At 33.5% G+C, this 25,093-nt stretch overlaps 1 long non-coding RNA gene across 1 annotated transcript in view; it reads right to left on the bottom strand.

The window, feature by feature from the left end:
- Window positions 1-25,093, bottom strand: part of LOC127548292 (uncharacterized) — a 287,693-nt gene that overhangs the window by 248,093 nt on the left and 14,507 nt on the right. The window contains exon 2 of the long non-coding RNA XR_007950346.1: window positions 11,640-11,681. This is a non-coding gene — a long non-coding RNA (uncharacterized LOC127548292). The remainder of the gene's footprint in view (window positions 1-11,639; window positions 11,682-25,093) is intronic.

Genomic DNA, 25,093 nt, shown 5'->3' with positions numbered 1-25,093 from the left:
GCTTAAGAGCTAGAAGGGACTTATGGGACTATATATTCTAATTCCTGGTTTTTCAGATGGGGCAACTGAGGCTTGCAAAAATAATGTACTATAATTTCCCCAAGATCACATAAGTAGTAGGTGTTGGAGTCAATTACAACACTAAACTCAAAAATGATTAACCAATATTCTCTTTTGCTATAAAGTCATTACCTACAAAAATAAAATTGTTAGCTCAAAAGCCTGACTCTGTAATGAGTCAGCAAAGTCCCACATTTGCCACTGGATAAGAAAAAAATTTAAATGGACAGCCCCAATACCCTCTAATCACATCGCACATTTAAGCAAGTATCAAATATTCTCAGTAGCTACAATTTACTTCACTGAAAACACATTTATGCCTAATGAAGTGGACTGTATATGCAAATTAATAGCTGCTAATTGACTACAGCTTCTCCTTTTCCATAAAGTCAATATTTTTTCTGGATCATTAAATGCACTTACCAGAGTATTAATTTCAAAAGAAAATTAACAACTATAAAAAAAAAAAATTACCAGGTGCACCTAATGAAGATTCAAGACTTGATGAAGTAAAGATTGAGACCTCCTACTGTTTCCCCACTTCTCTCTGGCCATTCCACAATTGAAGAACTGGGCTGAGTCCTACTTGATCATTAGGTGTGTTTGAGGGTAAAAATAAACGAGCAATTTGTTCACTTTAAATATATTGTGAGAGTTTTTGTTTAAATTTCAAACTGACTTAAAAGAAACATTTATTTCTCCATATCTTTTTCCCCACTAGAAAGAACAAGGGAATACAAAAACAGAGAGAGGTCTGGGGACCAGTCTCTTGGGAGTCATTAGGCCTCTGGACAAAATTGCTTTTCATATCCTAATGCTCCCAGTATTAAGTGGATATAATTTTTGACTTGTTAATAAAAGATTCAGACCTCCCACTAAAGTTAAAAAGGCACTTGCTGAAGGCAAAAAAAAAGTAATATTAGTTTAAGCTTCTGAAAATCTCTGGTCATTTTTATGCTTTCAAATACTGGGCAGAGTTGTCAACCCAAAGAATTGTTCACTTCAAACCTTACGTATATTTTGTTGGCGCTCAGTTGAGCAAGTACAAGAAGTGCAGAGATTTGAAACAACCCTCTGATTTCAGCCTTGCAGCCCAAGAGGATATGAGTGGATTGGAGAGAGGAGAGGAATATGGGGCCATATTTAGACCACAAATTTCTCTCTTTCAGTTCCAACTCTTAAAGGACAAAGGGTCACATACAATTAACTCCTTTGTTGTAGGTCTGATTTTCTGCGTGGAAAAATTACCTGTTTTGAGAAGTACATAATTAGGCTTAATAACACACTTTTACCATTAATAACACTGCATGAGACATAATTTTTTAAATATTTCCAAAAACAAATGATGAAATTACAATTTATAAATATGCCACAATCCAAATTCAATGAAAGTATAGCTGGTTTGAAATAGAACCCTACCCAATAATCCTATTCTTAATCCAAAATATTAATAATTGAAAGGTTAGAGTTTTTCCACATACAGAGATAGTAATAATGTGCCACCATTTACTTTACTAGCTCAAACTTCTCTGTCACCTTGTAATTTTTAGTATCTCTTAGGTATTTGTATCTTAGGTTTTCCACCAAGAAACATTTCTCATTAGTATACCATAGGCTGGTTTTTCAACTGATGGGCTAAAGGAAGCAGAGAGAAGTTGCCTGTAATGAAGCATTCATTCACTTATTCATTCATTATTAATTATTTACAATGCACCAGGCACTGAGTTAGGGGCTAAGAATACAGATAAAACATGATAGTTCCTTTCCTTAAAGAGTTTATAGTCTATAAAGGGAAAAGAAGGTGTACATAGAAAATTAAATAGAAAATATAGACATCTTCCTGAGTTTAAATCCATCCTCAGACACTTACTAGCTGTGTGACCCTTGGTATGGCACAGTTTGCCTCAGTTTCCTCATCTGTAAAATGAGTTAAAGAAGGAAATGACTAATCACTCCAGTATCTTTGCCAAGAAAACTCCAAATAGCGTCGTGAAGAATCAAATATAATTAAAACAACTGAACAAAATGTTAAGGGTTGGAGGGAAGGGGAGCATCATGTATCCAACTATCCTTAAATTCTACTCTTCCCATGAGTTTCATGTGATTTCCTAATCCATCTTACTGCCTTCCCTCTCCAATTTATCTTGTTTGTAGATTTTTTTGCATGTTGACCCTGAACTACTAGAGTAAAGGGGCTGTCTTGTGCCTTTCTCAGTATCCTCGGTACTTACTACATGATTGGAACATTTAGTAAATTCTCAATAAATGGTTATAAACTTAATCTACCCAAACACACACACACACACACACACACACACACACACACACACACACACACTTAATCCAGTGGCTCCAGCTTCCTTTCTGTTCTCATGCAAAGATACTCCATAGTCTGAGGATGCATTTTCACTGCCTGTCACTAATGCCTCGAATTCTCTCTCACTTTATCTCAGTTTTCTGACTTCCTTAATATCTCAGCTAAAATCCCACTTTTTGCAATATCTTTGTAGTGCATTTTCATATTAGTATCTTCCCTCTGAGATTATTTCAATTTATCATATATATGCACACATATGCACATGTACATTTATATGTATACATGTAAATGTGTGTGAATGTGTATTTACATAAATTCAGGGATTGTTTTCAGTTGAATCTGACTCTTTGTGATGCCATTTGGAGTTTTCATGGTAAAGATACCAGAGTGATTTGCTATTTCCTCCACTAGTTCATTTTATAAATGAGGAAACTGAGGCAAACAGGGTTAAACAATTTACCCAGTGTCCCAACTAATAAATTTCTGAGACCAGATCTGAAGTCAAGAAAATGAGTCTTCCTGATTCTAAGTTCAGCACTCACTGGGCCACTCAAATGCCCTAATATATATAAATATATGTGTATATACACAAATATGAATATAAATATAATGTTAATATACATGTGTATGTACATACTTATGTATGTATATATTTTAATATATATCGTGTTTGTACATAGTTGTTTCTGTAATATCTCCCTCCCCTTAAATGATAAGCTTTTTGAAGGCAGAGAGTTTTTTGTCTTTCTTTGTGTTTGGCACAATGACACAACTGGTGCTAAATAAATGTTTGTTGATTTGACTATGTAGAAATCATATTGGATTTCACCAATTACTCAGAAAAAATTCATTTGTTATTTTATGGTTATGTGTTTCTGTGTTGCAATTATTTTATTCAGGAAAAAAAAAGTGTCAAATCTAAAGAAAAAAAGGACAAAGGTGAAAAGTTGTGAAGATTAAAGTTCTGTGGAGAGAAAGCTTGATTTGGTCATTAGAGTACTAGATCTTGACTTGAATTCATATTCCCCCTTTGACATGAGATGTTCAACCATCATGGGCAAGCAAGTCACTTAATGCCATTATACCTTAGTTTGTTCATCTGTAAAATGGGAATAATAATCCCTACAGTGCTCATCTCAGAAAGTTGCAAAATTCAAATGGGACAATTATATTTGAAGTGTTTTGCATAAATAAGACAATGCATATAAAATTATACAAACCACAAAGCTCTGTCAATAGGTGAATAAGTATTTCTTAAAGGTGCTTTATGTGCCAGGTATATAATGAAAGAATTTATTTCCTCAGGGATCTTATATTCTATAAGGAAGACAATAATGATACATATAAGTACATACAAAAAAAATAATAAATTCAAAGTAATTTGTGGAGGGAGGCACTAGCAACTAAAAGGATCAAGAAAATCCTCCTATAGGAAGTGACTTGAACTAAGCTTTAAAGGAAAGTATGGGAACAGCTAGGTGGAAAGATACATAAAACACCAAACCTGAAATCAAGAAAATCTGAGCTCAAATTAGGCCTCATTAACTTAATAGCTGTGACTCTGGATAAGTCATTTAACTCTGATTGCCTCAGTCTCCTCATCTGTAAAATGAACTGGAGAAAGAAATAACAAAACACTCCAGTGTCTTTGCCAAGAAAATCCTGAATGGGGCAATAAAGGGTTGCACATGACTGAACAACAATGACAAATGGATTCCAAAAGACAGAGAAAAGAGAGGAGTGTATTCCATGCATAGGGAGCTGGGGGAAGAGTAGAACATTAATTGTTCCTGTGATAATATCCATCCTTTTGTTTGTCTCAGCAATCACAGAATGGTCTGTGCTGTTTGGAAATTCCAGAGACATTTTTAAACTCTTTTTAGAGTAAAATAGAGGATAGGATTTCATCCTGGACTCCCACATTACAATTTTCTGTGGACTTGGGTCAGTTTTTTAAATCTTAGTTAACAAAGTTGTTTTAATCTATCAACATGCACCTGGACTATCCCTGAAACCCTCACTCCTCCCAATACATACACACACACACACATACACCCATTCAATGATTTTAGAGACAACATGTTCCTTCCTCAGTCAGCCCCATGATTTATGTCTGCAACCCCAGAATAAAGTGCTATTCATGTGCATACCTCAGAAGCACATAAAGGTGGCCTGTTACTTCATTTCACAAGCTTAGTGCTTTCATACAATTTCTACCAAAATTCTGGAATGTTTTTAGGTGTTTCATTACCTTGCAAAGAGGAATTAACCCCTTCCTTAACTCTAGAAAACCCCATCTCCCTCTATTAGCCTGTGTCCCTCACAAAGATGAAGAGAAAAGAATATAAAACAAAGTAAAATCTGCTTTTTGGCAAAATGATCTTTAGTTCCAGCTGTGGATTTACTAAGATCATGCTTTTGTGCCAAATTCTCTTCCAAAATTGACCTCCTTAAAATGCGCACCCACCCTTCCCCCCCTTTCTTTCTGTGTGTGTGTGTGTGTCACACATATACACACACACACACGCACACACAAACAAACACAATTATACTTCAGTGCATCAGTGGAAAGGATACTGGTGCTAGGGTCAGAGAATCTGGATTCTAATCTCTAATCTTATTCATACTATTTCCTTGGACAAGACTCTTACTCTCCCTGGCCTTAGTTTCCCCATCAGCAAAAATTAAAAGTGTGGACGAGATAGCCCCTTTTCTATGATCTCATTCACAACCTATTCAAGCCCTCTCATAATTAAGACACAAATCTTTTTTTTTCCCCCATTACTCCAAAGTCCATTAATTTCCCCTCCATATTCCTATATCATCATTTTAATTGACATAATGGAAGCTATTAGATATCTACTGAAATAAACTATTTTTGCTAAGAAGAAAAATGAGTATCTGTTGAAAAAAATTTTAAATGCTAAAAGTAACCCTTGCCCTTATGAGTTTGTTGAAATTTTTTCAGTGTATAATAAATCAAATCATGTCCCCATTATGAACGCTAAATCAAGGTGAAATAACACAAATTCTTACCCAGCCCTTAGTCATTTAATAGATATTGCCTCACTCAAACTAAAGTCTATGAAAGAACTTAATTTAGAAAGACCATCGTCATCCACTGCCTCAGGGGTCATCTCAGCCTGATTTTTGTTTTGCTTCAGGACTTGCAGGAGGCTAGAGGAGTATTAGTAAAGCTGATGACTGCACAGTCTTGCCTCACTTAAATCCAATTTGCAAGTCAAGATGTTCCTCTTCCTTAAGACATGGAAGACCTGTAAGAATGAAGGATGAACAACAGCAACCACAACAACCACAACTAAGAAGATGCTTTCCCCTTTATTTATTTACATAGGACTACATATAAATTTCCATTAGTTTCTCAGTTGCGAAGCAGCATTGACACATGCCCAAATCCTACACATACCAAAAAATAAAGAGAAAAAAAAGAGAAACTAAATAAGAACATGGGAACTTAGCTTCTGCTTGCCTCCAATTTCTCATCTCTAAAATGAAAATAATAATAGTAGCTATCTTACAGGGTCATTGTGAGGATAAAATTAGATAATAATTATAAAGCACCTAGCACAGCACCAGGCACATAGTAAGTACTGTATAAATCTTTGCTATTATTAGCTGCATAGAAAATATATTTTAAAAAAGTGACAGTAAATGAACCACAAAACAGATTGTCAAGATGCAAATGAATAATTCTACACTATAACACAAAGCAAGCCAGAACACTGATACATTGTTGGTGGAATTATGAACACATCCAGCCATTCTGGAGAGCAATCTGGAATTATGCCCAAAAAGTTATCAAACTGTGCATACCCTTTGATCCAGCAGTGTTACTTCTGGGCTTATATCCCAAAGAAATACTAAAGAAGGGAAAGGGACCTGTATATGCCAAAATGTTTGTAGCAGCCCTGTTTGTAGTGGCTAGAAAATGGAAATTGAATGGATGCCCATCAACTAGAGAATGGCTGGGTAAATTGTGGTATATGAATGTTATGGAATATTATTGTTTTGTAAGAAATGATCAGCAGGATGAATACAGAGAGGCTTGGAGAGACTTACATGAACTGAAGCTGAATGAAATGAGCAGAACCAGGAGATCATTATATACCTCAACAATGACACTGTATAAGCATGTATTCTGATGGAAGTGGATCTCTTCGATAAAGAGAGCTAATTCAGTTTCAATTGATCAAGGATGGACAGAAGCAGCTACATTCAAAGAAAGGACACTGGGATATGAATGTAAATTGCTTACATTTTTGTCTTTCTTCCCAGGTTATTTTTACCTTCTGAATCCAATTCTCCCTGTGCAACAAGAGAACTGTTCAGTTCTGCACACATATATTGTATCTAGGATATACTGCAACATATCTAACATATATAGGACTGCTTGCCATCTAGGGGAGGGGGCGAAAGGAGTGAGGGGAAAAGTCGGAACAGAAGTGAGTGCAAGGGATAATATTGTAAAAAAAATTACCCAGGCCTGGGCTCTGTCAATAAAAAGTTATATATATAAAAAAAGAAATCACAAAGATTTCTTCCAGCTTTGAATGCTACAAGTCCATGAAAAGATGTGATGCATGTGAAAGCTTTTTGTAAAGTGTCAAGAGCTATACTGATGGGAACTCTTGTTTATATTCTGTTACCTCGCTCATTAAATAAAAGTGAATGCACAACAGGCAGCCAAAAAAAAAAAAAAAAGCAAACCAGAGGACATTCTACAAATCATAGAATCACAGAATTGGTGATGGAAGGAATTTGGAAATTACCTAGCACAGCCCTTTATTTTACAAATAAGGAAACTGAGGCATGAAACTGTGGAGTGCCCTGAATAAGATCATGAAGATTAAATATAAACCAAGATTTAAACCCAGCATGCACTGACTTCAAATTCAGTCCTCTTCACATCATGCATCCTTAAGTACAAAGATAGTTTGGGATAATATAATCAATATGCAATTAGAAAAGCTTCCATAACATTTAGCACTTACAAGTGACTTGCCTATCAATCAATACTTCCACACCCCCATCAAGCAACAAATCCACATAGAGAAAACCCTGTAAGCTGGGCCATGGACAAGAATAAATCTGAGGTTACAGAAATACATAGAGACAGAAGTCCTAGTCTATGATTTCAAGGAAATTATGCTTTAGTTGGGGAAATTGAAAACAGAAAAATGATTGTCAAAACTGCCCAATGTAGCAAAGAATTGAAAAATGAGTAGATGCCCATCAATTAGGGAGTAGCTGAATGAGTTATGGTATATGAAGACAATGGAATATTATTGTTCTAATTTAAAATGATGAACAAACTGATTTTAGAAAATCCTGGAAAGATTTACATGAACTGATGCTGAGCAAAGAAGCAGAAACAAGAATATACTTTACACAATGACAATAAGAATGTGTGATCAACTATGAGACATGGTTCTTCTCAGTGGTTCAGTAATCCAAAGTAATCTCAATAGACTTTGGACAGAAAATGCTATCAGTATTCAGAAAAACAAATACGGAGATTAAATGTAAATCAACATATTCAATGTTCAGTTCTTTTTTTTTTTTTTGGATTTTTTCTTTTTCCATGATTTTTCCTCTTTTGCTCTGATTTTTCTTTCCCAACACGATTCATAAAACAACGTGTATTCAAAATAAATAATTTTTTTAAAATCTGTCCAATGAAAAAGAAATGTCAAATGATTAGAATTGACAAGTGAGTCCAAAGGAGGCAAATTCATTTCCACTAGGGGTGATGATTAGGGAAAATCATGGAGCTGGACAAATCCTTAAAGGTCATTGAATCCAAACCTCATTATTTCAACCATAAAGAAAATGAAGCTGAGAAAATTTAAGTGATTTTTTTCAAGATCACAAGATTAGTTAATGCTAGACAGATCTCTCCTCATTCTAAGTCCAAAACTATTGTAATTTACTATCATGAATTAATTAAAAAGTATCTATTAAGGGTTTATTGTGTAAGGTACTACATTGAGTGCTGAGAGTACAAATGTAAAAAAGCTTACATTCTAAATATGGGAAGGCAACCTGTATAAGAGAAACTTTAAAATGAATGATGAAAGGAGTCACAGGGAAATTGACAGGTGCATCTTTAACAGGAAATTTGATTTGATTACTGTTCTCAGTAGGAGACTTTTAAAAGTATGTTCTGGGGGATTGGGAGGAGAAAAGGGTTCTATGCAGCCAGCATGGCATGGAGATGACCAGGAAATGGTTGTGGTAAGCCTGAGACTGGTCTAGATAATGCATCTGTATAATCACCAATCAGGATCACAAGGGTGGAATCTGAGCCTTGAAGGACAGAAGGGTTTTAGATAGGCATGGAAAATGCTATTATAATCACTAGACAAGCACACAGTCTGACAATAGCAGCTGTGTCAGCAAGAGACTTGGCAAGACCCTGCCCATGAAAGTACTAATACATTAGCACTAGGAGAGGGTTGAGAAACAAAGCAGGCAACTTAGACCCAAACCTTTGGAGAATCAATGAGTCATATAAATAGTCAGGTTCCCGGGACCCCTTCTTATATTTTGATTTCCTAGATTAGTACAGGGTAGCTGAGTGGCTCAGAATTCCTGGTCTGGAGTTGAGAGGATCTGAGTTCAAATCCAGCCTCAGACATTTACTAGCTATGTGACCCTGGGCAGATCACTTCATCCTCTTTGCCTCAGTTTTCTTATTTGTAAAGTGAGCTGGAGAAGGAAATGGCAACCCAGGATGTAGAGAAAGAGGAGAAGGTCTGGGACAGAATCTTGGGGAACAACCATAGTTAGAGATAGTGCTCCGGATGATGAGCCAGCAAAGGAGATTGAGAAGGAATGATTAGATAGGTAGGAAAAGAACAAAAAAAGAAAGTAATGGGCAGAGTATGATCAAAAGGGACAAATGTAGCAGATTGGTTGAGAAGGATTAGGACCAAGAGGGAAACAATATATTTGGCAATTAAAATCAATGAAATTTTTGGAGAAAGCTGTTTCAGTTAAGATGAGATCAGAAACCAGACTGCAAAGGGTTAAAGAGTGGGAGGAACAAGTATAGATAGCTTTTTCTCTTATTTTGGCTGAAAAGGGGAGGAGAAAGAAATCTTTGGGATGGTGGACTCCAGTAAAAGTTTGTTTTTAAGAATAAGTGAGACAGGCATATTTGAAGGTAGTAGTTATGGAAACAACAGATACTTAGGAGAAGGGGAGAAAGGAGAAAGAAAAAAATAGAGACAAGGGTAAAGAGGAAGAGACAGAGAAATGAAACACATTATACAAAAATATTGTAACTTTTAAAAAATGAACAAAATAAACTCTATGAGCCATAATTCTTGATCAACAGCAACTAATATTTAATTTGTTTACATTCTCCATAACTTTGCACAAACACCTTTAAACTGTTACCAGCGCTAATAATTTAGAAAATAAATTAAACTGTTTAAATCAAATAACTTGTCAAACATTGTTTTCAAAAAAAAAAAAAAACACCTTCCTTGAGATTTCGATTACATACATATATATATATAATATATATGTAGATAGATATATATAGATATATAGATATATACTCAGAGTATAGATCTCCATAATATATCTTGATAATACATAGAAAACAATGATCATATTTTCGATTAATGCTATCCACAACCATAGAAAGAATGGAGTCTGAATATAGATTGAAGCATATTATTTTCTATTTTCATTTTTTTTTCTCCTGCTTTTTCCCTTTTTTCTGATTCTTCTTTCACAAAATAACTAATGTGGAAATGTGTTTACATGATTACACATGGATAACCTATATCAGATTGCCTGACTTTGGCTGGTGAGAGATGGGGATGGGGGGGTGGGGAAGAGGGATGGATGGGAGGGCGGAAATTGGAATTCTATATCTTGTAAAAAATGAATGTTTAAATTACTATAATTAGAGAAAATAAAACATTATTTATCCCAAAAAAAAGTTATCACATTTCAAAACCCCTCTCACAATTAATTCTGAATGTTCTAAGGAAAGAGAATTAGGTAATTGCTTCACATTTAGCCTACTGAGTTTCTGAAGTAATAATCTGTGTTCACAGTCAGATTATTTTTATTTTTAAGAATCAGTGTGTTCCAAATATCTTCTTTCTAAACTCAAAGTTTACTGGAATAAAAAAATGTGAATACTCTCCTTTTTATTTGAGATATTATCACACAAATTTGGAATTATGCCCAAAGGGCTATAAAACTGTGCATACCTCTTGATCCAGAAGACTCACTATTGTGTCTGTATCCCAAAAAAGATAATAAAAAAGGGTAAAGGATCCATATGTGCAAAAAATGTTTGTCACAGCCCTTTTGTAGTGGCAAAGAACTGGAAATTGAGTGGATACCCATCAGCTGGGGAATGGCTAAATAAGTTATGGTATATTAATGTAATGGAATATTATTGTTCTATAAGAAATGATCAGCAGGCTGATTTCAGAAAAGCCTAGGAAGACCTATATGAATTGATGCTAAGTGAAATGAGCAAAACCAGGAGTTCTGCAACATAGTAACAACAATACATGATGATCAACTATAACGGACTTGGCTCTTTTTAACAATGTGATGATTCAAGACAATTCCAATAAAGTTGAGATGGAAAATGCCAATCATATACAGAGAGACTGAATGTGGATCAAATCATAGTATTTTCAACTTTTTGTTTAGTTAGGTTTTTTCTTTCTCATGGATTTTTTTCCTTTTAATCTGAGTTTTCTTGTACAACATGACAAATACAGAAATATGTTTATACAAGAATTGTATATCTTACACCTTATATCAAATTTCTTGCTATCTTGGGAAGGAGAGAATTAAGAGAGGGAGGAAGAAAAATTTAGACTATAAAATTTTTCAAAAATAAACACTGAAAAGTATCTTTATAGTTATTTGGGAAAATAAATTACCATTGAAATTTTTTTTAAAGAGAGAAATTAGCATACATGAGGGGAATTAAATTTTCAAAGATAAAGGCGTGGACAGAACTTCCTGTCGTTATTTGTTTATTATTTTTTTTAACTTTTATTTTTTATTTTATTTTATTTTTCTTAATATTTTATTTTATAATAACTTTATATTGACAGAATCCATGCCAGGGTAATTTTTTTACAACATTATCCCTTGCACTTGCTTCTGTTCCAATTTTTCCCTCCTGTCATTATTTATAAGAGAGAGAATAAGAGAGAATAATTTATAAGAGAAAGAATGAAAACAAATCCAAACTTACCTTTAATTGAAAATTCACTTAAATGTCAAATCCTCCAGAATCCTGAAATTAAAAAAAAAAAATTTCTGAGCAGTCAGAGAGGGAAAAAATTATTGAATTTGAGTTCAAATCCTGCCTCTGCAACTTAATGACTATCCAATCTTGGGCAAATCACTAAACTTCTTGGAGTGGGTTTCTTAATCTGTAAAATGAAGGATTTGGACCATATGACCTCTGAATTCCTTAAAATCCCACAAGTGGTCAAAAGTAATAAAAGGTTGCACACATAAAGTGGAAACAGACTTTGGGTCATGAAACCTAGATTCTAATCTCAGCCCAGCCATTAACTAGCAATGTGTGACTTTAAGCCCATTATTTACTTTCTTTAAGCAGAAGTTTCCTTATCTGCAAAATGATGGGGTAGAGACTACATCTCTGAGTTTCTGTAGCATTATAATTCTAACACAGGTGTATTTTACTTTCTGCAGTAGATATATTCCTGGGAAGTTGTATATCCAATCTTTGCAATTAAATCACATTTCAATTGAACGAGAGCAAAGGAAAGGACTGTTTTAAACAACTCTATAATTTCTTTCGTACTTTCATATGTTGGGGAATTTTTTTGTTTCTAATTTTATTTTTTAATTCGGCACACCTGTATACTGAAAAGAGCTCATGGCTTAACAAACATGTTTTCATTGTATTAGACATAATGGGAGAGTGATTGACATGGCAGGACACCTCAGGGATCATAGCCTTTGTTCTGAAGATTAACGTCATTGACTGAGAGGAGGACAGGTGTGAGAGAATAGAAGAAAGCAGAAAACAAAAAAGAACAATGTCAATCCAAAAGTTGATGTTTCTATTTCTTTTGTATTGCCAAACAAAGCTCTAGAGATAGAGAACATGTTCAAATAAGTTACTAGCTGAAAATATATCCACAACAATAATTTTTAATAAATCATTTTATAATCACTTCAAAGAGAATACTTTGTCAATTTGGTGTATGACTTTTGTGATGGGGTCACTTGCTATTTCAAAAACATACCTGGAAAACTCCATACCTATCAGCCTCAAAAACTCCTAAGTTTCAGTCATCTACAACAGCAATGAATCTTTAATATCATTTCTTTTTAAAGTGTAAAAGAGATTTCATCATTTTCCTCTTCAAAAAGCTGCAATTCCCATTTACAAATGTGTATCAACATCCTGTTCAGGATACCTGAGCTCCATCATCTTTCATTTTCAAAGAAACAAAGCTAAAGCCTTGAATATGACACACAAAACTCAAGCAGGATGCTTCCTTGTCACTTACTACCCACAGAAATAATCAAAAAGAATCTTCCAGAGTTTTTAGGCTAAAGCACTCAGTAAATAGTACTTAATTACATTACAATTTACATTACATTACATTACAATTTAATTTACAACTAAACTAATACACTAAAAGGTCTCTAATCCTCCTGTTAAGAGATAAAACAGCATCCATGAAAAGTATGAATATGTTTCCCTTATGGTGTAATTCTGAAATTCTCAAAGATTTTTATTTTTTTGCAAATCATTCCCATTTTTATTTTATAATAGGCTCTTTCTGTTTTCATCTTTTTCATATGGAGATGAAATTCTTTTTTTCTTTTCTTTTTTACTTATTTAACATTTTATTTTACCTAATTATATGTAAAATAATTTTTACATTTGTTTTTAAAACTTTGAGTTCCAGATTCTCTCCCTTTCTCCCCACCCCTAACCCCCATTAAGAAGGCATACTTGAAGTTATGTAACAGTTTCATAAAATTCATGTTGTGAAAGAAAACATAGATCTTCCTCCTCTCCCTCAAAAAAACTCAAGAAAATAATGTTTTAAAAAAAGGAGTGAGTTTCAATCTGTATTCAGACACAACCAATTTTTTTCTCTCTCAGAGATCTTTTTTTGTCTACTGAGTTGTTGAGGTGAAAATTCTAATTTTTCCTCCTATCACTATGAGGCAAGGACTAAATTTTGTCCATTATTGTGGTCAATCATAGACACATACAAAAAAAATAATGGAATTGGGAGAAGGAAGCAATGATACTAATCCATTACTAGACACAATATATTTTCTGAGAAGTACTATTAGGTAACTAGTAAAGAACCATTGGCACATCTATCAACTACCATTATCCCCAATTTTTTGATAATAGTATGTGAGAAAACAAGAAATAAATTTGGAAGGTCTAACTAGCCAACTTCTTTATGGCAACAGCCTGAGGGGAAATGGATGAGAGTAAAATCGGCCCAAGATGAAAAGACTACAGAAAGATGGGGACAAGAGAATTCCCATTCCATCCCCAGCAAACCTGGGTTGTGACTAGATAGCTAAGACTCAGGTCTTTGGGGTGCAACTGGAATGAAAATCAACTCTCAGACTGATTTCATGCCTGTTTTAGTCTTCCTGGTTAATTATCCAGATAAAGAGAACTTAGATGTTTTTGAAAATTCAAGTCAACTGCCCCTACTAAACCTAATTATAATAACAATAATAACAAACAGCATTCAGATGCATCTATGTGCCAGGCACTGTATTAAGCCTTTTACAAATATTATTTCATTTGTAGTTTTTATTATTACCTTTATTTTACAGTTGAAGAAACTGAGGCAAACAGCTTAAATGACCTTATAAGTAATAAGTTCCTGATGCTATATTTGAACTCAGATCTTCCTGACTCAGGGGCAAGACTCTATACACTGGGTCACCTAGCTGTTACTCAGTTTCTGAAAGGATTAAAAAATGTGATTACTAAGGCACTGTCAATGAGAGCTGAGAGCCTGTACATCACAGAATTGGAGGGCTAATATTATCCTGATTTTCAAAAGAACAGAGTTTAAACTATAGGCCTAAGGGTTTGGCCTTTATTTTGGAGGAAATTTCTAGAACATATTATTAGGGCTGCTTCACAAACATCTAGAAAAAGAAGTGGCAATTACAAAAATATAACATGACTTTATCAAGAGTAGGTCATGGCACACCAACCTTTCTGAACCAGACCTGTAATTTCACTGGTGTAGAGAATTCCTGATTAGGAAACACCCTATACAACACCCTATACCAAAGTAAATCAGCAAACCTTGTGCATTTTTATCAGCTTAGAGAGCTGCCTAGATATGGAAAAAAAACTAAAAAAACTTTCTTGATAATGGACAAAATTTATTATATACATTTTTTTGGCAAATTATGATAAGATTCACCATTTCATAAACAATAATTTTTTTGTCTGCTGTGTATATGGAAGGAAGCAAACAAGCAAGCAAGCACTAATTAAGCACTATTTGCCAGGAATTGTTATGTTAACACTGCACAGTTTTTTATACTGGCTTCTTGTTTTTCTGTATATATTGAAATGTTTTTGTTTTTTGATAAATTCACATAAAAAAGAAAAGTTAATTTCAAAAAGAAATGAATTAACAAATGTGACAAAACATACAATAAAAGTAAACATTTAGGTTCAGATTACACTTATTCTATCTCTAATTTGCCAAAGGGTAAGGATTGTCTTGTCCTTCAGAATAATAACTCATATTCAACATCTCATTCAGACCAACTTATGCTCTAATCATGAATTAAACAAAAAGCTAATGATGATCAAATATAATGAGCAAATGATGACCAAAATCTAACTAGAGATGCTATTGTATTGAAAGACAAAAGCAGAATAAAAATAGTGAAAAGAACAAAGGACCAAAAGTCAAGAGACCTAGATTCTGGTCCCAGCAAATTCATGGCAGAGCCATGTTATTATGGACATGTCCCTTTCTCAATCTGGATCTCTAGTTTCTACTCTGTGAAATGAGATTCTATTTTATGATCTCTAGTCTAAACTTCCAGCGCTAAGCTTTTACGTGGCCATATTTTAATTCAGAATTACAAGACATTTTGATTATTTGACAGCACTTAACTTCTCCCCCAAAACCCAGAGGCAAAAAAAAATGTTCTCTTTTAAAAAGTGAGAAGCTCACTATCCATAACACATAAACAGAAAGCAGCACTCTTGATGTTTGCCATTATCAGGGTTAAAAGGTATTTTTCTACAAAATAGACAACATTAACACCCACAAGGCCCAGGCATTATGGAGAGAAAAACCTGTTAGCCTAATGCATATTACTTAAAATGTAGACTTAAAAGCTTTTTTCTCTAATGATAATAAAACACCAATTCTTTCCATCCAGGAGGATCAAAAAGCCTCATTTTTTTAAAACATCTCTGACACATGCTGATACACCCTCTGTGGGTATGTGTGAATACAATCTTCCATGATTATAATGGAGAAGGAAAAGTAGGAACCCATTTTCTCCTTTTTTAAAATTTCTCTCCTGTTTCCTTCAAAGAACTGATAATTATGCTTATATTCAGGAGCAGAAAGCCCTTAAGGAAGAAAAAAGAGAAGAAGGAAGGAGGATGAAGAGGAAGAGGAAAAGGAAGAGGAAGAAGAAGAAGGAGGAGGAGGAGGAGGAGGAGGAGGAGGAGAAGGAAGAGGAGGAGGAGAAGAAGGAAGAGGAGGAGGAGGAGGAGAAGGAAGAGGAGGAGGAGGAGAAGGAAGAGGAGGAGGAGGAGAAGGAAGAGGAGGAGGAGGAGGAGAAGGAAGAGGAGGAGGAGGAGGAGGAAAGGAAGAGGAGGAGGAGGAGGAGGAGGGGGGAAGAGAGGAAGAGGGAAGGAAGAGCAGGAAGAGGAGGAAGAGGAGGAGAAGGGGGGAAAAGAGGAAGAGGGAAGGAAGAGCAGGAAGAGGAGGAAGAGGAGGAGGAGGAGGGGAAGAGAAAGGAGGAGGAATATATCAATTCTTTGTACTTGTACTCTCATTATATGTAAAATGGAAGAGAGTATACCAACATAATTCTGCTGAAAATTAGTGACTTTTAGATTTTGGGGGGGGGCGGGGGAGATTCTGACTAACAAAACATGGGGTGAAACTAGGAAACTAAAAAAGAGGGAATGATGTTTATGATTGTTATGTTTTGTAGTAATATTTGACAAGTTAGTAAAGCTATTTTTTTAAGTTCTTACTCTTAGTCAAGGGTGAAAATACTAGAATGCTAAAATTGTAGAAACTCAAATTTGGAAAGTTATATCATTTCCCTTCTAATGCCTCTCCTGAAATGCCAATTTCTACTTTGCAATGAGGAATATGGCAATTAACTGCCTGATAGCTTTATGCAGACTCCCTGAAATTGGTTTCATGTATTTTCTATTTAATCTTCTATATACTTGTTATTTTTCCCAAACAAAACATAAATTCCTAAAGACTGTACATGTATCATATGGGTCTTTGTATCACCAGAATATAGTAAATCCTTACTAGGTGCCTATGGAATTTAATTAAATTGAGTCGATAATGAAGAAATGGAGTCGATAAGGGATTCATTGATTAGCTTGGGGTCACACAAGTTTGAGAGTTGGGATTTGAACTCAAGTCTTCCGATTTCCAAATCATTCTTTCCATTATAGCATAATGCCTTTCAATATCCCTTATAAAATGTGGTATCAATGTAGATAGTAATAAACAGAAAAGGGCCTTTAATTAAACTTTAGACATATATGAGACTTAGAACCATTCCCCAGTGAATAGATGAAGAAAGTATGCAGAAGGATTCAAACTATAAACAATGTAAAAGATTGCTCAACTTATTAATAAAAAGAAAAATGCAATTCAAAACAATTCAGAGGTTTTAGTTCACATTAAATAAATTGGCAAAGTTTATTCAAAATGGGAAATCAGTATTAAAAGGGTTATAGAAGAATAGACAAATCAATATATTCTTGTGAACTGTATGTCAGAAAGCAATTTGAAATTATGGGAAGAAAAGGACTGAAGTGTCCATACACTAACCTAGAGATCCCAGTGTGAACATACATACTTTAAAAAGTCAAAGTTGAAAGTCCCATAAAAACCAATATACTTTTAGAAGTGCTTTTTTGAGGTGAAAAAGAATCAGGGGAAGTATGGAGAGGCAGATGAATATAGTAGGAATATTATTATGTTCTAAGAAACTGGAAACATGAGAAGCATGGGAAGACATGAATCCATGAAATAAGCAGAAACAAGAAAACAATATGCAAAATGACTAGGATATGAATGGAAGAATAGCAACAAAAACAAAACTGATACAAAAAATCAGGAAAATATATACTTTTCAGATCAAAATGCAATGAAAATCATATTTAATAAAACACCATGGAAATACACATTAAAAAATCAAATGGAGACTAAATAGCCTATTTTTAAAGAATAAGTGGATCAAAATATAAGTTATAGAAACAGTAAATATTTTTATGAAAGAGAATGACAATGAGATAGCCTGCCAAAGTAAAAATCTCTGAATATTCACATCAATAAAATAGAGAAAGAGAAGACCAATAAATCGGGTGTGCAGTTAAAACAACTAGAAGAACAAATTTAAAATCTCTGAGTAAACACCAAATTGGAAATCCTAACAATTAAAGATAAGATTAATGAAGCTGAATGTGAAAAAGCCATTGAATTAATAAATAAAACTAGGAATTGGTTTTATGAAAAGAAAGAATAAATAAATAAACCAGGGATTAATATTACTTTAAAAAAAGAAAAGAGAACAAAACCAAATCATTAGCATCAAAAATTTAAAAGGATGAATAGTCCGCTAAGGAATGTAAATTCAAAGAAATCATTAGGAGTTATTTTGCCCAATTATATGTTAATAAATTGGCATTTTAAGTGAAATCAAAGTATACTTAAAAATATAAACTGCCTAGATTTTTAGAAGAAAAACTAGAATATCCAAATAAACCTATTTTAGAAAAGAGAAACTGAACAGGCCATAAATAAGCTTCTTTAAAAAAAAAAATCCTCAGAATCAGGATTTACAAGTGAATTCTAGCAAATATGTAAAGATCAACTAATAGCAATAAATAAATTATTTGGAATAATAGTCAAAGTATTAAGTCCTACCAAACTCCTTTTATGAAATAAATACAGTATTAATTAGGAACAGCAAAAACAGAGAAAATTATAGACCAATTTTACTAATGAATATGGATGTAAAAGTCCTAAACAAAACACTAGAAGACTACAATACATCACAAAGATTATACATGTGACCAAGTAGTATACCAGCAATGTAGAGGTGTTTAGTTTAACATAAGAAAAATTATTAACATAAATGATCATATCAATAACAAAAGTAGAAAATTCATATGATTATATCAATAGATACAGAAAAAGCTTTTGACAAAATACAACACAATTGCCTATTAAAAACACTTGGAAGCAAAGGTATAAATGGATTTTTCCTTAAAATGATAAGAAACATCTACCTAAAACCAAGCATTATTTGTAAAGGAAATAAACTATAAGCCTTCCCAGTAAGGTCAGGAATGAAACAAGAATGTCCATTATCACCAATAGTATTCTAGATATTGTGTTAGAAATGTTAGCAACAGTAGTAAGAGAAGAAAAGAAAACTGAAGAAATCAGAAAGGGAAATGAGGTAATAAAACCATCTCTTTTTGCAGAGTATAGGATGATATAGTTGAAAAATTCCCAGAGCTAACAAGGTAGTTGAAATAATTAAAAATTTCAACAAAGCAGTAGGATAGAAACCTACATAAATCATTAGGATTTCTATGTATGACCAAAAAAAAACTTCAAGAAGAGAAAGAAAAAGATATTCCACTTAACAATAATTGCATACAGCATAAAATACCTGGAAACATACCTGCTAAAGCAAACCCAGGAACTGCAAGAACTTAATTATAAAACACTATTTATACAAATAAAGTCACATTTAAACAATTGGAGAAAAATTCTTTGTAGGTAGGCAATCAATATAATAAAAATAACAATTCCACCTAAATGAATCTACTTATTTAATGCCATCCCAATTAAGTTACCAAAAATTATTTTATTAAACTACTAAAAACAATAACAAAATTCATCTAGAAGAACAAAAGGTCAAAAATATCAAAGGAACTAATGGGGAAAAAAATGTAAAACAAAGAGGTAGTACCAGATAAGACAATAATTATCAAAACTATCTGGTACTGGTTAAGATACAGAGTAGACATATAAAACATAATAATAAAAGATTATTTTATTTTATTTATTTGTACAAATAAAACCAATATAGCCAAGATCAAAAAAAAAAAAAAAAAAAAAAAAACAGAAAATTGGGAGGAGTGGAATTTATAGACAGTTTCTCAAATAAAGATCTCATGTCTTAAATATGTAGAGAATTTTACCAAATTTATAAGTATGAATGATTCTCCACTTGATAAATGGTCAAAGGATATGAACAGGAAGTTTTTCAATGAAGAAATTGAAGTTAGATATTTATATGAAAAATATGATTAAGTCATTATTGATTAGAGAAATGAAAATCAAACTAAGTTTGAGATCTCACACCTATTAGCTAAAATGACAGAAGGTAAAACTGACAAATGTTGCAGGGGATGCAGAAAAATTGGGCCATAAACTATTAGTGGAGTTATGAACTGATCCAACCATCTGGAATTATGCCCTAAGAGTTATAAAATTGGGGTATACCCTTCAATCCCAAAACACCATTATTCAATCTGTTTACCAGAGTGATCAGGAAAAAATGAAAAGAACCTATATTTTAAAAATATATATAGCAGCTCTCTTTGGGGTAACCAAAAACTGTAAATTAAAGGGATATTCATCAATTTGGAAATGGCTTTTAAAAAAAAAGTTGTGATATATGATAGTGATGGAATACTGTACTGTAAAAAAGGATGAGCTCAATGATATTTTAAAAAATACAGAAAGACTGGCATGATATAATAAAGAGTGAAATGAGCAGAATCAAGTGACTGTTATATGTAGTAACAATATTGTCTGAAGAATAACTATGAATGACAAAAGTATTCTGAATATTATAAATATTCAAATTAACTACAAAGGACCTATGAAGTCAAAGAACTGTGAAAGAGAAGTATGCATAGTATGTTTTTATAAAGAGAGAGTATTATAAATAGATTAGATAGATGAATTGTGTAAAATAGTGGCCTTCTCTAGGATGGAATGGAGAGGAAACAAAACAGTTCAAAATTTTAAATGTGGCGTGTGTGTGTGTGTGTGTGTGTGTGTGCGCGCGTGCGTGCGTGTGTGTGTGTGTGTGTGTGTGTGTAGTAAAATTAAAAAGAAAAAAAACAAGCACTTTGTAATTATAATGAAGAATTGTGGCCCCAGTGACAAGAAGAAAACATAAGCTCTCTTTTTCACAGAAGTTGGAGACAATTGGCATGGAACAATGAATTTACTGTTAGACTCAACTAATAAGTTATTTTGCTGAACTCTTTTTCCCCTGTATTTTGTCCATTTTTACACTTTATTACAAGGGAAGGCTCTTTGAGGAGGAGAGAAGAAAGAGATGTATTTGGAAAATAAAGGTATGAAAAAACAAAGATACAAAAATAAAAATTTTAAAATAAATCAAATTTGTGGAAATATGTATAGAAGAATTGTATGTTTAACATATATTGGACTATTTAGGGAAGGGGGTGGGAGGAAGGGTAGGAAAAAATTTAGAACACAAGATTTTGTAAGGGTGAATGTTGAAAATTATCCATGTATATATTTTGAAAATAGAAAGCTTTAATTAAAAAACAATCAAATTTATTCAAGCTAAAAAATTTCTGAATAATACAAAGCATGGATTTGGGGGTAATAATTTATTTGTAGCTGTCTAAAGGGGCTTTTTTAAAATTGCAAGACTTAAAGAATATGATGTTTAAAAACTAAAAATGCCCTTACTCTCACACTGAATTTTTTCTATCTTTAAAAGAGAAATTGGTCAAATTGTACATGGTAGTGATTTATAGCTTTATATTCTTTTTATGGTCTTCTTTACATATGAAATTGCTTGTGGCTGCTAGTTTGCTCAAAAGATTTTTCAAAGAAAAACGTAATTTGGTGAATTCTGTTTCACCTTTACAAGGATATTTTAAGATACTTTAATTCATTAAAATCAGATTGTTTAAATAACTTACTATACATGTTAGTATATTTCTCTGATTGTGAAAAATGCAAATTTATAGATAATACATTTCTTCACATCTGGCATCCTAAGAAGGTTTCAGAACCTCTGCATTAAGATTTCTCTCAATTGCCCAATAGTAGCTGAGCTGTTCATCAAACTTTCATGTGCTATATTTGGCACTCTGGCACATGGCAAAGAAAGAAACACAAGATAAATGAGCCGGTGGTGAGGTATGTGCCAGGCAATGGCCAGACTATTATTCCTTTGAACACATTGCCTAATTAGACTTCACAGGAGGAGAAAGGGTTTTAATATTTAACAAGTATAATAGTGTGATCAATGTACACAAATCAGGTCTGATAAGAAGCACTGCATATTAAATAGAGAAAGATGTTATAGAAAAAGTATAACAATGAAAAGCTAAAAAAAAAATTTTGCGACTACATCAATCACACTTTTCAGCATTCCCAATCCTACTACAGAAACTCAGTGAATGATTTAGCCATGTCCCCTTGTTTCAGCAGACTGCATATTTCTTTTTTAAAATTTAGCTAATACCCACTTTTCCAGGTTTTTCTCAGAGCCATCTCTTCAAAGTTTTACTTATGCCCAAATCTCACACTCTGCTTAGAATCAAAGAATCTTACAATTGAACAAACCTCTGTTATCTAGTCCAACCCACATCCCAGTCCCATCAGATCCCTGAGAAGGGATTATCCACTCCCATCTCAGTGATCTCCAATAATAAGAAAACTCACTTTTCAGACAGTTCTCATTTTCAGGCAGTTTCTCCAAGCTAAAATCTGCCTTTCTACAACTACTATCCCATTGCTCCTTCTGTGGCTAATCAAAATAGGCCTAATTACGTTCCCATATTCCATCTTCAAATATTTAATGCACAATGCCCTTTCCCCAACCCAGCTAGTCTTCGGCTTTACATCTGGCCACTGGACCCAGATGTCTCTGGAGGAGAAAGTGAGGTAGGCGACCTTGCCCCGCCCTCCCTCACTTCAATCCAATTCACCTGCATGTCACAGCATCACCTCCCTGATGTCTTGGTCTTTTTTGAGAACAAAAGACAAGCAATAACAGTCTTCTGCTTTCCAAGTAAAATATCACGATTTCTTCCATTGATTCCTATAGGTAATGGTCGTTTACATGTTCCAATGTCCTTTCTATAATACCTAGACCAGAACGTAATATTACACAACTGATGTGACCTAACCAAAGTAAGCCTACAACTTTCACTCTGGACACTGTGCTTAATTAAGATCACATTAGCTTTATGGCTGCTGAATATTGCTGACTCATACTTAGCTTGCATCCCTCTAAAATTGAGATTCTTTCTCATGAATATTGTTCAGAGGAACTCACTCATCTGTACTTATGCAGTAGTTTGTTTTTTAACTCCAAAAATAAAACTATATTTTCATAATTAAATTTTGTTTTTATTAGATTTGGTCTTTGGATCTGCAGATTGGAACCACTTTGCATCTAGATTCTGTCTATTGTATTAACTATTCTTTCCAACTTTTTATCATCTACAAAACTGATATACATATTTTCATCCAGGTTAAATGAAATGATGTATAAATGGAAACAACAATAGAATCTTTAGCTTCACCCATTAGAGTTGCTATTGAGCTATTAATCACCATTCTCTGGGTCCCAGTGAAATAAGATAATTATATTCAAAGTACTCTACAAATCTTAAAATACTACATAAATATTAGCTATTATTATTATTAAATTAAACTAATATTATATGTAAGAATATACAATAACAAAATTATTATAATTATTAGCCTGAAACCATCTAACTCTACTTTTACATTTTTCTGTCTGATGGTACACAAGGTTATCTTTTTTTATTATTATTATAGCTTTTTATTTACAAGATATATGCATGGGTAATTTTTCAGCATTGACAATTGCAAAACCTTTTGTTCCAGTTTTTCCCTTCCTTCCCCCCATTTTCTCCCCCAGATGGCAGATTGACCAATACATGTTAAATATGTTAAAGTATATGTTAAATACAATATATGTATATATGTCCATACAGTTATTTTGCTGTACAAAAAAAATCGGACTTTGAAATAGTGTACAATTAACCTGTGAAGGAAATCAAAAATGCAGGTGGACAAAAATAGAGGGATTGGGAATTCTATGTAGTGATTCATAGTCATCTCCCAGAGTTCTTTCACTGGGTGTAACTGGTTCCATTCATTACTGCTCTATTGGAACTGATTTGGTTCATCTCATTGCTGGAGATGGCCATGTCCATCAGAATTGATCATCATATAGTATTATTTTTGAAGTATATAATGATCTCCTGGTTCTGCTCATTTCATTCAGCATCAGTTCAAGTAGGTCTCTCCAGGCCTTTCTGAAATCATCTTGCTGGTCATTTCTTACAAAACAATAATATTCCATAATATTCATATACCACAATTTATTCAGCCATTCTCCAATTGATGGGCATCTACTCAGTTTCCAGTTTCTAACCACTATAAAAAGGGCTGCCACAAACATTCTTGCACATACAGGTTCCTTTCCCTTCTTTATGATCTCTTTGGGATATAAGCCCAGAAGTAGCACTGCTGGATCAAAGGGAATGCACAGTTTGATAACTTTTTGAGCATAGTTCCAAACTGCTCTCCAGAATGGCTGGATGTATTCACAGTTCCACCAACAATGTATTAGTGTCCCTGTTTTCCCACATCCCTTCCAACATTCCGCATTATCTTTCCCTGTCATTCTAGCCATTCTGACAGGTGTGTAGTGGTATCTCAGAATGCACAAGGTTATCTTGAGATATTCTGGCAAATTGCTTGGTAGAAGCTGTATAAAACAAACAGCAGCCTTACCCAATCTAACAATTTAGTCATTCTGTCAGAAAAAAAGAAATGTGGTTAGCCTGGCATGACAATTTCTTGATGAACTCATAATTATTTACTGTGATCACTACTTCTCTTTTTTGCTGATCTTCAATTTATCCTTTATCCATCTTGTTTGTACACAGTAGTCTGCAAATTGTTTATCCCATTAGCCTTTGAGTTTCTTAAAAACACGGATTGTCTCTTTGTATCCCTAGTGCTTAAAACTGTCTGGCACACAGTAGATGCTTAATTAATGTTTACTAATTGACCCTTACTGATAACAAACCATCTTTTTAATTATAACTCCTATAATTTTGTTAGGAATTGAAGTCATGGTCATCAAACTAGAAAAATTATATAATTTTTTAGGTAGAAGAGATAATAGATATTTAAATCCAACTTCCCTTATTTTAAAAATAAGGATACTGAGGCTTGAAATAGAAAGTGATTTGTACAAAGTCACATAATTGGTAACATAGAATTGGAATTTAAATCTAAATTGTTTTGTTCTGTCATTTCAATTGTATCTGATATTTTGTAACCCCATTTGGGGTTTTCTTGGCAAATGTATGGGAGCAATTTATCATTT

This window comes from Antechinus flavipes, chromosome 2, assembly GCF_016432865.1.
Source record: "Antechinus flavipes isolate AdamAnt ecotype Samford, QLD, Australia chromosome 2, AdamAnt_v2, whole genome shotgun sequence".
Classification (NCBI taxonomy): Eukaryota; Metazoa; Chordata; class Mammalia; order Dasyuromorphia; family Dasyuridae; genus Antechinus; species Antechinus flavipes.
This window is presented reverse-complemented; position numbering and strand designations above follow the sequence as displayed.